This window comes from Muntiacus reevesi, chromosome 19 (genome assembly GCF_963930625.1).
Source record: "Muntiacus reevesi chromosome 19, mMunRee1.1, whole genome shotgun sequence".
Classification (NCBI taxonomy): Eukaryota; Metazoa; Chordata; class Mammalia; order Artiodactyla; family Cervidae; genus Muntiacus; species Muntiacus reevesi.
Genome location: NC_089267.1, coordinates 27,073,505 through 27,086,063, shown reverse-complemented (window position 1 = coordinate 27,086,063; position 12,559 = coordinate 27,073,505). Strand labels below are relative to the sequence as shown.

Below are 12,559 nucleotides of genomic sequence, written 5' to 3'. Positions count from 1 at the left end.
ACATTCACAATTGTTCAAGTACTTCAAAGGCTATAGAGAAAGAATTTCAATATAATCCTAGTTAAGACTATCCTTGTTTGACTCTAACATTAAAAAAAAAAAACACTTTTCTTAATTTTAGACAGGAAGGCCAACATTTATTACTTTTTTATATGAAAATTTAGGCATAAAAAATTAAGGCCACAGAAGTCATCAGGAACAGAGTAGAGAATAGAACTGGTTATCTCAGAATTGTGTCCTCCTCCACTAAATTCTCCAGAAAAGCCTTCTCTGAGCAAAATGTAGATGTACAGTATTTCCCCTCTTTCTTTCTTTTTAAAAATATTTTAAAAATCCAGAATATTTATTGCACATTTACTCATTGAAATTCTTAAGACAAACTGGATGCTGCAACAGCTGCCCTCTTGGGTTTAGGTGTTGTTCCTTCATGGAATCCATGCCTAAATCTGCAGTCTACAATTTTTCGGTGCCTCATTCAATCAGTCCCACTGGTATTTTGTCTTTTAGCTTCAGCACTCCAGTTACACTTTCTCTTACACTTGGCAGGGTAGCCACATTTGCCAGAAGTCAACTTCCAAAGGTGGTAGGTGTTATAGCCACAGTAGCAGCACAATGGTTTTATTCCAACACATCCCAAGCGAGGAGGTTCCCTTCGTCATCTTGCTTCTGCCCCTCTTTAAGATTTATTTCATTCAATCCAGAACTTTTATTAAAGGTGCATTGTGTGCAGTGAACTATTACTACATGCTTTGTGGAAAAGGATTTATGTGAAAAACAAAATAACTGAAGCTAAAAAGCAAAAACAAATTACTAAATGGACTTCTGTGTCTAGTTAGGACGGAGTAGTAGGAACCGCATTTACTCTCCTTCCTGAAACAACTATAAAAGCAGACGAGATACATGGGACAAGGTTTTTCAGATAATGAACATCAGGCACCAACGGATGGTGATCCCTGAGAAAGAGGAAACAAATAAGGTAAGCTCTATGATTCCCTCAGCTCAGAGTCTGAAGAAAGACTCCAGGTGATGGTGCAGGGAGGGGCACTCATGCTGAGTCTGGCCATCTCTTGGGAGCCGAGGAAATGGAACTGACCATCTAGGGAGCCAGGGCACCTAAATGTTGTAGGTAAAGTCCGGTGTGCAGACAGAACGTCACAGAGAAAGCTCCTGAAATCTCCAGAAGGTCCCCTCAAGTCTTCAGCTGGGTACAGATCAGTTTACGCATGTAGGGGAACAAGAGCCACCTGCAGAGCACAAAGACCAATCGCCAAAGCTCACGCAGAGCTGAGAGTAGCTCGTGTTCCTAAGCATGGGGTTTTCGTCATAATTCAACAGACATTAGGTAGACCACAAAAGTTATTACTTCAGTAGGGGAGCATAGTAAAGTCCTAGTCTAATGGTTTCTTTTTAATCCTATCTCATAAAACTTAATGGGAAGCCTCAAAAGGATAAACTCTCCAAGTAACCTAACTATGGCCAAGAACAAAGTTCAAGAATACGAATAGGAACACAAAAATATCCATCACCCATGCAATAAGGCAAAATCATAATATCTGGCACCCAATTAAAAACTACCAGGTATGCACAGAAGCATGGACATATCACTGATGGTGAAGAGAAAAAGCAATCAATAGAAACAATCAAAAACTGACAGGGGAATTAATAGGTGACGATGTTACACAACTCATTGTAGCTATACCCCATAGGCTCATGAAAGTACAGGAAAGACTGAGCATATTATGTAGAGACATGGAAGACACGAAAAAGACTGAGATCACACAGAGATGAAAAATCCAATATCTGAGATGAAACAAACATTGCATAGGATTAACAAATCAAACACTATAGAACAAAGCAAATCAGTGAGCTTGAAGAGACAATAATAGAATTAGTAAAACAAACACACACAGACAAGAAAAAGACCCAAACCAAATGAACACCAATGATCCGTGGGACAACTTTAAGCAGACGGAGGAATCCTCAAGAAGGGGTATTTGAAGAAATGGATGTATTGCTTCCAACCCGAGAAGTGCAATGGGGCTTAAGTGCACAAAACATGAAATTATAGCGCAGACATCATAATAAAATTATGTAAAATCACTGGTAAAGAGAAAATCTTAAAAACATAGAGTAAGAGACTTATTTTATACATAGGACAAAGTACAGCAACTCCTTTAAACTACTGGGGAAAAAAAATCTGTCAACCCAGAATTACATATCAAAGTCTTCCTTTTTACTTAAGGAAAGGAATCTTTATTAAGTAGACTGGAAACAGAAAAGCAGGGGTCTTGTCTGATAAATCTTTAAGGTGATTGATTGCAGTCATTCCTTCTTTCTTTCCAAACCTCTCCCTTCCTTTATTATTAATAAAAACTGCAAAAAAGGATTCATCTTATGCCTATCTATTAGTTGATAATGGTAAAGCCTGATTTTTAGAGAAAGATGTCCCCTCCTAGATATCAGAATGGTGCTTAAAATCGAACCTTCAGACACTATCATCTTCCTAAAAATCTCTTCCACAATGTCAGTTACTCTGCCCTACTCCGCAAATGCTGACCTCAAAGAGTTATGGAGAAGTTATGGAGAGGGTCAGTGTGTTAGAAAATCTACTCATGGCTCATAAGAGAACCAAATGGCTGGGAAAGAAGAAAAAGATGCAGAAAGGGGATAGGCTTTACATATTTTAACATTTTATCTGGCACTGTATCTAATAAGCAGAATCAGGGCTAAAATGCATCTAGTTCAAGAAACCCAGTGAACTGTTAATGCTAAAGATTATATTTCAACTCTTAAGATATTTTAAATTAAGGAATATATATTTTTGTTGAGATTGACCTTAGATTTATGGGCTAATGTTAATTTTTACAGCTTTTCTAACTCCTGTACAGTATAAGGAAAATTACCCCCCAAAAGTGTCCCAATTGGGTTAAGTTTAAATTCTCAGTTCTCACAGAAACTTCTAAGAGGCTAGCTTTAAAGTTCAAATACCCCAGGAACATCTCAGAAGCTTCCTTTTATAGAAGATTCCACCCTAAATTCTTTCAGGGATGTTAAATTAGAGTTTGCCCCAAATCAAAGAAGAACCAACTTATTTTATAAGACAACTTAGCATGAATTATATTTATTCATAGTTACTGAGAAATTCAGGATTACAAGAAATATCTACTATGAATAATACAATAAAAAAATACAATATATGTTATGAAAATATTACTGGAGTTCTGATAAAATGTATATTTTCTAATACACTAAGAGAAAATTTTAGAGACATTTAGATTCCTTATGTTAGAAGTAATGAGTTAATTTTTAAATTGTGATGGTCATCTAATCTTACAGTGCACATCTCTGATTTTATCAGTCTGTGAGTGCATGCGTCCAACTCCTTGCAACCCTATGAACTGTAGCCCACCAGACTCCTCTGTCCATGGGATTCTCCAGGCAAGAATACTGGAGTGGATTGCCATGCCCTTCTCCAGGGGAATCTTCCCACGTCTCTTAAGTCTCATGCATTAGCAAACAGGTTCTTTATCACAGGGACTTCCCTGGTGGCTTAGAGGGTTAAGCATCTGTCTGCCTACAATGCAGGAGACCTGGGTTTGATCCCCAGGTTGGGAAGATCCCCTGGAGAAGGAAATGGCAACCCACTCCAGTACTCTTGCCTGCAAAATGCCACAGATGGAGAAGCCTGTTAGGCTACAGTCCATGGGATCGCAAAGAGTTGCACACGAGTGAGCAACTTCACTTCTTTATCACTAGCGCCATCAGGGAAGCCCTTATGAATCTACATGGAAGCAATTCATATTAAAATGTCTTTACTATATACTTCTTATATATATTTCATATCTATTTCTTATATATGTAGTTAAAAATTAAGTTTATTTGGGCAAATAAATTACCACATACTATTGAATCATAAAGATATCTTTGTTAATTTTATATTTCTTTAGCTTCTTTTTATTCTTTTGCCAAGTGTTTTATTGAACAAAGGAGGGAAACTGGCTGGTGTTTTGTGTACAATTATGTAACTGTGATTGAGAAATAGATGAGAACTTACCTATATATTCTTGCAAAAATAGTTACTGAATGTGAACCCTGGGCCAAGCACCTTGCCAACACTGTACCACTGCCAGATAGCCAGCAATTTTTAAAACTGATCCTAAAGCAATCAGAATTATATTATCTATTGGAATAAATTAGAAAGTACTATTAGAGAATACAAAAGCTTCATGCTAAGAAACTTACGGTATAACTAGGATGATTAATACATATGAAAAGGTTTTTTAAGGATCTGACAAAAGCTAAAGAGAATATTTTATTTCAATTTAAAATTGCTATACTCCTCAAACACATGATAGAAAGGTTATAAAATTTAGACAGCAATTTGGCACATGTCTGAATGAATTGATCGGGGTGGAAAAAAATTTATCAATAGATCTCCATAAATAGATTATTAGTGAACAGGAGTTTGAAGAAATTAAGTGATATTGCTTAAGAGTGGAAGATAGTAAAAAAAAAAAAAGAGAGAGACAAGAAGAAACCATATCCTCTTGTACCAATTATGAATGTTGCAACATGGAAATCACACAGAGTGGCAAGTTGATTAGCTTTTCTGGAAAACAGGATTTGTATTGACTTGAAAATAAGAACTGAAGTGAGATAGAGGAGGGTGGGTATTTTAAACCTAGGGCTGAGAACTTTGAATTCAATAAGGAAGCAAATTCAGAGACAAAGAATTTAAGAGCAAGGCCATCCTTTAGACTGATACCTCCCTTTCAGAGAAAACTACCTTTACTGATATTTCACACCATCAGTGGCATTTCCATTTGGGATTAGACCAAAGGCTTCTATTCTCAGTGTTTTCTTCACATTCACTGCTACTCCACGAAACGCTAGCCCACTGACCAGGAACAGGAGAGACACCTGAGTACAATGATAACTTGGAATACTCACCGAGGAATTTCTAACTTTAAATATTCCTCGGCCTCTCAGGCTCAGCCTCTGATCTCCCAGAAGTCAACTGTGCCCCATTCTTTACATTGCCCGACCTCTCCCTTGGTGGATGTGGGGCTGTGGGATCATTTCTGTCATACGACTGGATCACGACACCAGCGAGCCACTCAGGTTCAATCCCCTTCTGCCTCCGGTCAGCGCATTACTCATGCTTGATCTCAGGGGAACTTCCTTAGAGGCTGCCCGAAGCGGGACGTGCCTCTGGGCTTCCCAGGTGGCGGGATATTCCTCTAACGGGATCCGAACCCTAGTGCAGTTATGCTGCTGCCCCACGGCCACAACCTGGGATCCTCTTACGGTCAACACTTAGAAAACACTGGAGGGAATTTATGATTTCTCTTCTGTCATGAGCAGAAGGGAGAAAGGCCCAGTGAGTGTGATGCTTTTCAAAGCACGTTCCATTTGGCTCTGGCTGCTCAACTGCTCCTGCCAGTGGGAGGAGGAGAATAAATAACAGCATCATTAGCACAGTAACACAGTCTCAACCACTCTTTCTCTCCTCTGAGGGTCAAGATCGTCCTCTACAAGGCACGGCTTGACAGGCCAGCTGGGTCTCCACGACGGAGGCACCAGGTCACTCTTCCAGCCCTTCTAAAGCTCATATTTATGGGGAGGCATGAAACGTGGTCAACCGGTAAGCTATCCTTTCGTATCAGGGAAGCACGTATGTCCTCTGGAATGGAGATTGTGAAGAAGAGTGGGGAATCTCATTTCATCAGTTCCCTGTAAGCAGGCTTGGCACAATCTCAGGTACACAACTCCTCATTCCGGTCTCAATTTGTCCCCAAGGACAGACAGCTCTGGCTAGGGATATAAAGTCTCTCTGGACAGGGCTAATCTCTGGATTTTGTATGTATTCAATTTCACGGCTGGAAAGCTTTAGAAACACTGGTAAGCTTCACTGTATTATAAATTTCCTGGTTTGCCAAACAGACCTGAAAAGCTATCAGCTGCCTGTGTCATCCATCCTGGTTATTCCCACGGCCCCGGCCAAGCTCGCTGTAGTGGACTGCTCTCCGGAAAGGTATGCCAAAGTCCTAACCTCGGTATCTGTGAACGTAACCTGACTTGGAAAATGGCTCTTTGAAGATGTTATTAAGGTAAGGAGCTCCAGATGAGCTCATCCTGGATTAACCCAGTGGAGCTTGATCCAAAAAGTGTCCTTGTAAGGAGAGAATACAGACAGTAGGGAAGAAACACAGAGGATCTGTGAAGTCAGAGGCAAAGATTGGAGTTGTGCAGTCACAAAGCAGGGAACGCCCAAGATTCCCTATAGCCACCAAAAGCCACTGGATTCTGAACTTATGGTTTCTAGAATTGTGAGAGAGTAAAATTATGCTGGCTCAAGTCACAAAATGTGGTAATTCGTTAACAAAAACTCTAGCAAACTAATAGATGACAGAGACCTAGAGGAGGCTGATGAGACTGCTGTCCGCCCCTCCCGCCCAGGTCTCAGCTAGCTTGCCCTAAGGAAAGGGAACCTAGATGTTATTGAAACCTTGAGGCCACACCCCCTTCTCCCACCATCCCGGGACTCCCCTCAAAACACAACCTCCTGCTTTTAAATCTCTCCCATACCTTGCCCCCTGGAAGGCTGGCACTACTTGCTTCACCCACATTGCCATTTCTCCACTTCTTCCAAATAGAACTGGCTGCATAATTTGTGGGGAACAACACAAAACGCAAATGTGGGATCACTTGTTTAAAAATTATTAAGAATTTCAAGGCAGGGTATCAGAACATTCAGACAAGTGCAGGACTTTCTTAGAAGTAGATCCCTGTCCCACTGCACAGATCATAGCGCCATGAAGTTGGTCCTGTCTCCTAAGCCCAGCTTCCCTTAGGATGTGGAATCCTGTTCACTACTGAAAATTCTCTCCACCTTCATAACCTATTCACACAATGCTTTATCCATTTTCTTGCTTTAGGTAAAAATCAGCTTTCTTCTGAGAAGAGTTTCCCCTGGATCTTCCTTGCATATACACCTCTCATTATGTCACTCCCTGGGACCATGAGAAGCAGAGCTGGCATCCCTATAGATACCCAGTATTGCTTTGGAACCATGCCCCACCTCTTACAGCAGCTCTTGATCCATTTAGGCTCTTGTTCCCTGGATATGTACCTTCTGTCCCACTTCTGCACAGTCATTCCACTCAGTTCCTGACTGTTTCACCACAGTCATGGAAGACTTTGGTATCTGATTCATTCCTTCTCTACTCCATGGCTTCACCGTTGGTGGCTTCAATGTCCATATGGCTAGTCTCTTCAATAACTTAATCTCCAACTGTTTGATCTTCATTCTATGGAGAACAGCTAACCCCAGTCATAGTTCTTCCACAACCCTGCCATTATTCTGCTACTAAAACGTTCAAAAAATCTATCCCACCTCCTGATTACAACTTCTTCTTTTTCTCTATCTTATTTGATTGAGATTTGTTCTTCTTTGGCTTCTTTCTCTCTCCCCTTTAATGTCTTTTTTATCTTCCCATGTACTATTAAGTGAACCTCATAGCTCTGTCCTTCAACCATTCTTTTAAAAATGGCATCTAAGTTTTCTTCTTGCCTTTCCATCAAATCATCTGGTAAAACCCCAAAGTGGGATTAATTAAACTCTCTGCATTTACAGTCACATATTTTACACAAATTCACACAATTGTGTGGAACTACTGCTATCACGAATTCCTGAATTCGAAAGTTTTTTTTTTTTTTTTAACTTATAGTCAGGTTCCATCATTCCCAACTGCAGCTACTCAAAACCTTCAGGCTCTTTTCCATTATCTCCCTTACTTTTCTAGCAGAAATGAGAAGCTATCAAAAATCTTCAATATACTATAAAAAGACAAAAGCAATCTATAGGTAGTGTTTTCTTAAGTCATTATTCTCTTTTAATCAAAGAAAATGAGGTTCCATTTATTTATATAAAAACTGCTTATTAAGCAGCTATTTTGTACAGGTACTACTCTAGCTACTGAAGATACAGCTTTCATGGAGGAAATATTCAAGCAGTTCTAATGATTTCAAATATGTAACTTTAAGGTGTATCAGAGAGGGCTAATGATTTTATCAAACTTTCCCCCAAAACAGGTTTTACAAGACAAATTGTGTGAGTATAAGGAGTACAGTTGCAAAACTATAAAAATCTAACTATTGCAGTGTAACTCATAAATTCAAACATTTTAGCATCTCTATCATAGGCTCTCTAAAATAAATGGGCCTTAAATAATTTGCCTTAAATAACAATATTGTATTTTATTATACAATTGAAATTACACTAAAGATATGAATAACTCTCAATCTCTTTAATTACTATTTGTACGACCATACAAACAACCATGTTTTTAGAAAACAAAATGTACCAATGTCAGCATTTAGAAAAATGGTAAGTTTTAGTAACAGGGTATAATTTAAAGAACGTCAATCAACCTTAAAGAAAGAAAGGCTTGAGCTCAAAATTGGAGTCTTCCAAGCTATTTCATTTTATTCAAATTATTTAACCTTGCTGAGCCTCAGTTTATTTATTTGAAAACAGAGATGATTACTGCCTCAGTGTTGGGGTAGGAATATTAAATACTTTAAAGAGCCCGAGGGCAGCAGTATTGGCGGGGATATTAACGAAAACATCTTTCTATCTCATAGCCTTTGCCTATGAAAATACTGGAACTAGTCAGTAGTGAAGTGGTAGGTATCACCCGCTTGGGTTGGAAGATCGGGTTCACAGTATCAGTGAACATATCGGTGTTAAGATGACTTTGGACACTAATAATGCCTTTCAGGAAACCAGAGGCAATCTCAGGACTTCTGTGAGGAGAAACCAACTTTTCAAGAAGCAGAGAAAAGCACCTTAATTTTAATAGCAGTATCATCATTCATCTATTACGCTTCCTAAAGTTCATAATGAGACCTTATTAGAAGGACTTCATTTTCCTTGAGAACCTCAAAGTGGAGCGTGATAGACACTGATTTCTGCTTTTCTTTCCCCTAGAGTTGTCTACATTGCACATGACTTCTCAATTTGCTAAAATAATGCGGTAATAAACACGAAGACCCACATTTCGGGTGCAGGTAAGAAAACCATGCACATTGCTACTTTCTCCAAACAGCCACGATGAAAGTGCAACCTTGGGACAGACACTTGGGGCCACAAATGCTTCGGAGGGTCTACAGGGAGAAGGGAGGAAAGCGAATTCCCTCAGTCACATCAAGGAAATTCTTAATAGACCCTTAACACTCACCCAGGGGAACTCAGAGTGGTTAGGCGAGGGTTCTGTGATGACCATCGGTGATTAATTGTCTGTTAAGGCGCACACAGGGAAAAAAACAAACAAACAACACCGCCCGGGACGCCGACAGGTAAGACCCAGCGTGTCGCCGGCCGGGGAGCCGGCTGGCGGCGGGTCGCGCCCCGAGCCCGACCCGGGGCCGCGGCGTCGGGGGCGGCGGTTTGAGGGAGGGAGGCGCGCTCCACGCCCGGGGGCGGGTCCCGGCGGCCGCTCTCTCCGCCCCCGCGGTCGCCGCCACCTTCAGCCTGCGCTCCAGCGCAGCGGCTCAGACGCGGTCGCATCTTCGTGGACGGTAGAGGCGGCAGCGAGCTAGAGTCAGCGTCGCAGCTCGCGGCCACCGAGAGGCCGGGCGAGTCCGAGCGCCGGGACCCGGCTCAGCCTCGGCGGACACCTCAGTGCGCCGCTGGTATGTACGTGGTGAAGGGGAGGTGGAGTGGGGGGTTGCTGGAGCGAAGATGGAGGGAAAAGGACTTGGGGAGCTAGGGGAGACTGAGCGAGCGACGATGCGGTAAGAGCAACTTTCCTGTTTTCCAGCCACTCCGCGCGAGCTGGGGGGAATTCAAGCAGATGCCTCTTTGGCCAGAGTGACCACATCATGTAACACGCAGAGGTCCTTGCAGAGTGGAAGGGGGCGCTCAGGTCAACAGGGCTAGCCAGGGAGGTCTGATCACCTCTTTTTGCCCATTCTGCCCTGAAGGTGGACATTGGTGATGTCTCGTGAGTTGCTGAGCGTTCGTCTCCCGCGCGAGTACTGCCACGTCGTTTGTCCTGGGCTCCGCGTTTCCAGCCCCAGGCAGCCCCTCGCGGCCACGGGGGCAGCAGTGTTCTAGCCCGCTCGGCTCGCGTCGAGCTGTCTTTAGCCCCGTCACCCCACCTCATCAGCCTCCATCCATTTCCTTTGATAAAACCTGGGAATAATTAGATCGAGTGAACTCGTGGGTTCCCTGCAACTGCTGGATTTTCACGGAGTCTGGGACACCGGCCGGCAGCCAGGGAGGGAGAGGAGTGTAGTGTGGTCGCAGGGGTTCGGGAGACGAGCGCATGGGTCCTAACTGCAGATGTGCAGCAGCTCGTTGGGGAAGGTCCTGATAGTTCCCTCTGGGAGAGATGACCCCAATTTACCTGCTCTCCAGACTGCCGAGTCCCTGCCTAGCGAAGCTCAGATGAACGGGTCAGTTTCATCTTCGTAGAGCTCATCCCAGGGAACGCATGCGAACACGGTTGCTTTGGAACAGCGCTTGGTACAAGTGGGGCACGTAGGAAGCACTGCAAAAAAAGAACAAACCCCAAAACAAAAACAAAAAATCCTGCAGGTGGAATTTTTAGTCCGAGTCTGTGCAGGACTCTAAAATGGAGATTCAATGCTGATAACCACTTAACGATTCAACTGGAAAAACTAAAAACTAAAACACTCATACTAATGGTTTGAATACTGAAAAAGTATGGATTAGAACTGCGCCGAGTATTGCATTTCTCTCTGTAGACATAGATTCAATATCCATCGGTCCACTTTATCTCTTCATAAGATGCCTTTCTTTCTTCTTATTGACATTGCTACACACACACAAAATTCGTTCTGTGATTTAATGTTCAGAAAGGTCAGAATTTGGGTTACTAAAATGACATCTGATGGTCATAAAGTTCACAGGAAGTTCTGTAAGTCATATAGGTTCTGGATCATGGTTTGTTAGATTAGCATTTTGAAAACCTTTTTTCCCCTCCTTGTCGGGTACCAATCAGTAGCCCTCTATTGACACTATGATAAGGAAGTTCATTTTCGAAAACTGTTTTGGAAGCTCAAATGTTTTAATTTTGAAGTAAAGTATGTGTTGAAAAAGAGTTTTCAAAAAGTTTTTAGTAATAACCTTCTTAGTTTTATATTTACCACAACTTTCTTCAACAAAATATCAAAGACTAATGGAATACCTTATACAGGATATTTTAAATTGTGTCAGATTTCAATTTTGTTAAAGAATTTTCTCTCCTCTTTAGGCAATTTTAAACTAGAAGTTTAGATTTTTAGAAATTTACCCCTTTCAATGATTTTTAAAGAAATTTTACGAAGTTGTAAATCCATGACCATAAATCAGTTTTAGAACATTTTCATCACCCCAGTAAGATCCCTCATGCCCACTTAGAATTAATCTCTGTTCAGGCAACTACTAATCTTTCTTTAGTCTCTATAGATTTGCCTTCTCTAAATATTTTATATAAATGGAATCATAAAATATGTGCTCTTTTGTTTATGGCTTTTTTTCACTTAACATACAGTTTTTGAGATCTATGTCGTAATGTGGATCAGCATTTCACTCATCTTATTGCTGAAGTTTTCCATTGTATGAATCCACCACATTTTGTCTTGTCTATTCACCAGTGGTTGGACATTTGGGTTATTCTCAGTTTGAGGATATTATGAGTCATGATGCTAAGGACATTCATATGCAAGGCTTTGTGAGTACGTATGTTTTCATTTCCCTTGGATAGTTATTCAGCAGTGCAATTGCTGGGTTGTATGATAAACATATATCTAACTTTTTAAGTGAAGCGAAGTGAAAGTCACTCAGTCGTGTCTGACTCTTTGTGACCCCATGGACTATACAGTCCATGGAATTCTCTAGGCCAGAATATTGGAGTGGGTAGCCTTTCCCTTCTCCAGGGGATCTTCCCAACCCAGGGATCGAACCCAGGTCTCCGTCATTGCAGGTGGATTCTTTACCAGCTGAGCCACAGGGAAGCCTGGGGTCTCCTGCATTGCAAACGGACTCTTTACCAACTGAGCAATCAGGGAACCCTGAATACTTTTTCAGAGTATTATAGAATGAATTTTATGTAAAAATTATGTATTTACAAAATGTAGAAAGTTCTGGAGAAATAAATGTTTCTGACTAGATTTTATATGATTCCATATATACAACGAGAGAAGGTTGGACAGGAAACATTTTGCTTCCTTTAAAAATTTTGAGCTCAAATACAGTAAGCAAATTTGTTAAAAGGTGTAACCTTTCTGAGAAATAAAGTATTTCTGAAGACGAGGTTTATTGGAGCTGTTTTATATTCACAGCAAAATTGAATGGAAGGTACAGAGATTTCTTAAGTAACCTCTGACCCTGTACGTGTATGACCGACTCCATTGTGGACATCACACACTACAGTGGTACCTTCGCTACAGTGGATGAACCTACATTGACACATCGTACTCACCCAAATTCCCTGGTTTACCTTAGGGTTCACTCTTGTACATTCTGTGGCTTTGGACAAATATATAATGA

General features: G+C 41.2%; 1 protein-coding gene and 1 pseudogene across 4 annotated transcripts in view; one reads left to right on the top strand and one right to left on the bottom strand.

Annotated features, from left to right (window-relative positions):
- Positions 1-370: 370 nt before the first annotated feature.
- Positions 371-659, bottom strand: LOC136150897 (large ribosomal subunit protein eL37 pseudogene; annotated as a pseudogene).
- Positions 660-9,566: 8,907 nt separating this feature from the next.
- Positions 9,567-12,559, top strand: part of PKIB (cAMP-dependent protein kinase inhibitor beta) — a 110,651-nt gene continuing 107,658 nt past the window's right edge. For 2 of the 4 annotated variants that reach the window (XM_065911467.1, XM_065911466.1), the window contains exon 1: positions 9,567-9,696. The gene's annotated coding sequence lies outside the window, so the exon portion shown is untranslated. The remainder of the gene's footprint in view (positions 9,697-12,559) is intronic. The other 2 variants (XM_065911468.1, XM_065911465.1) reach the window with 2 other exon arrangements.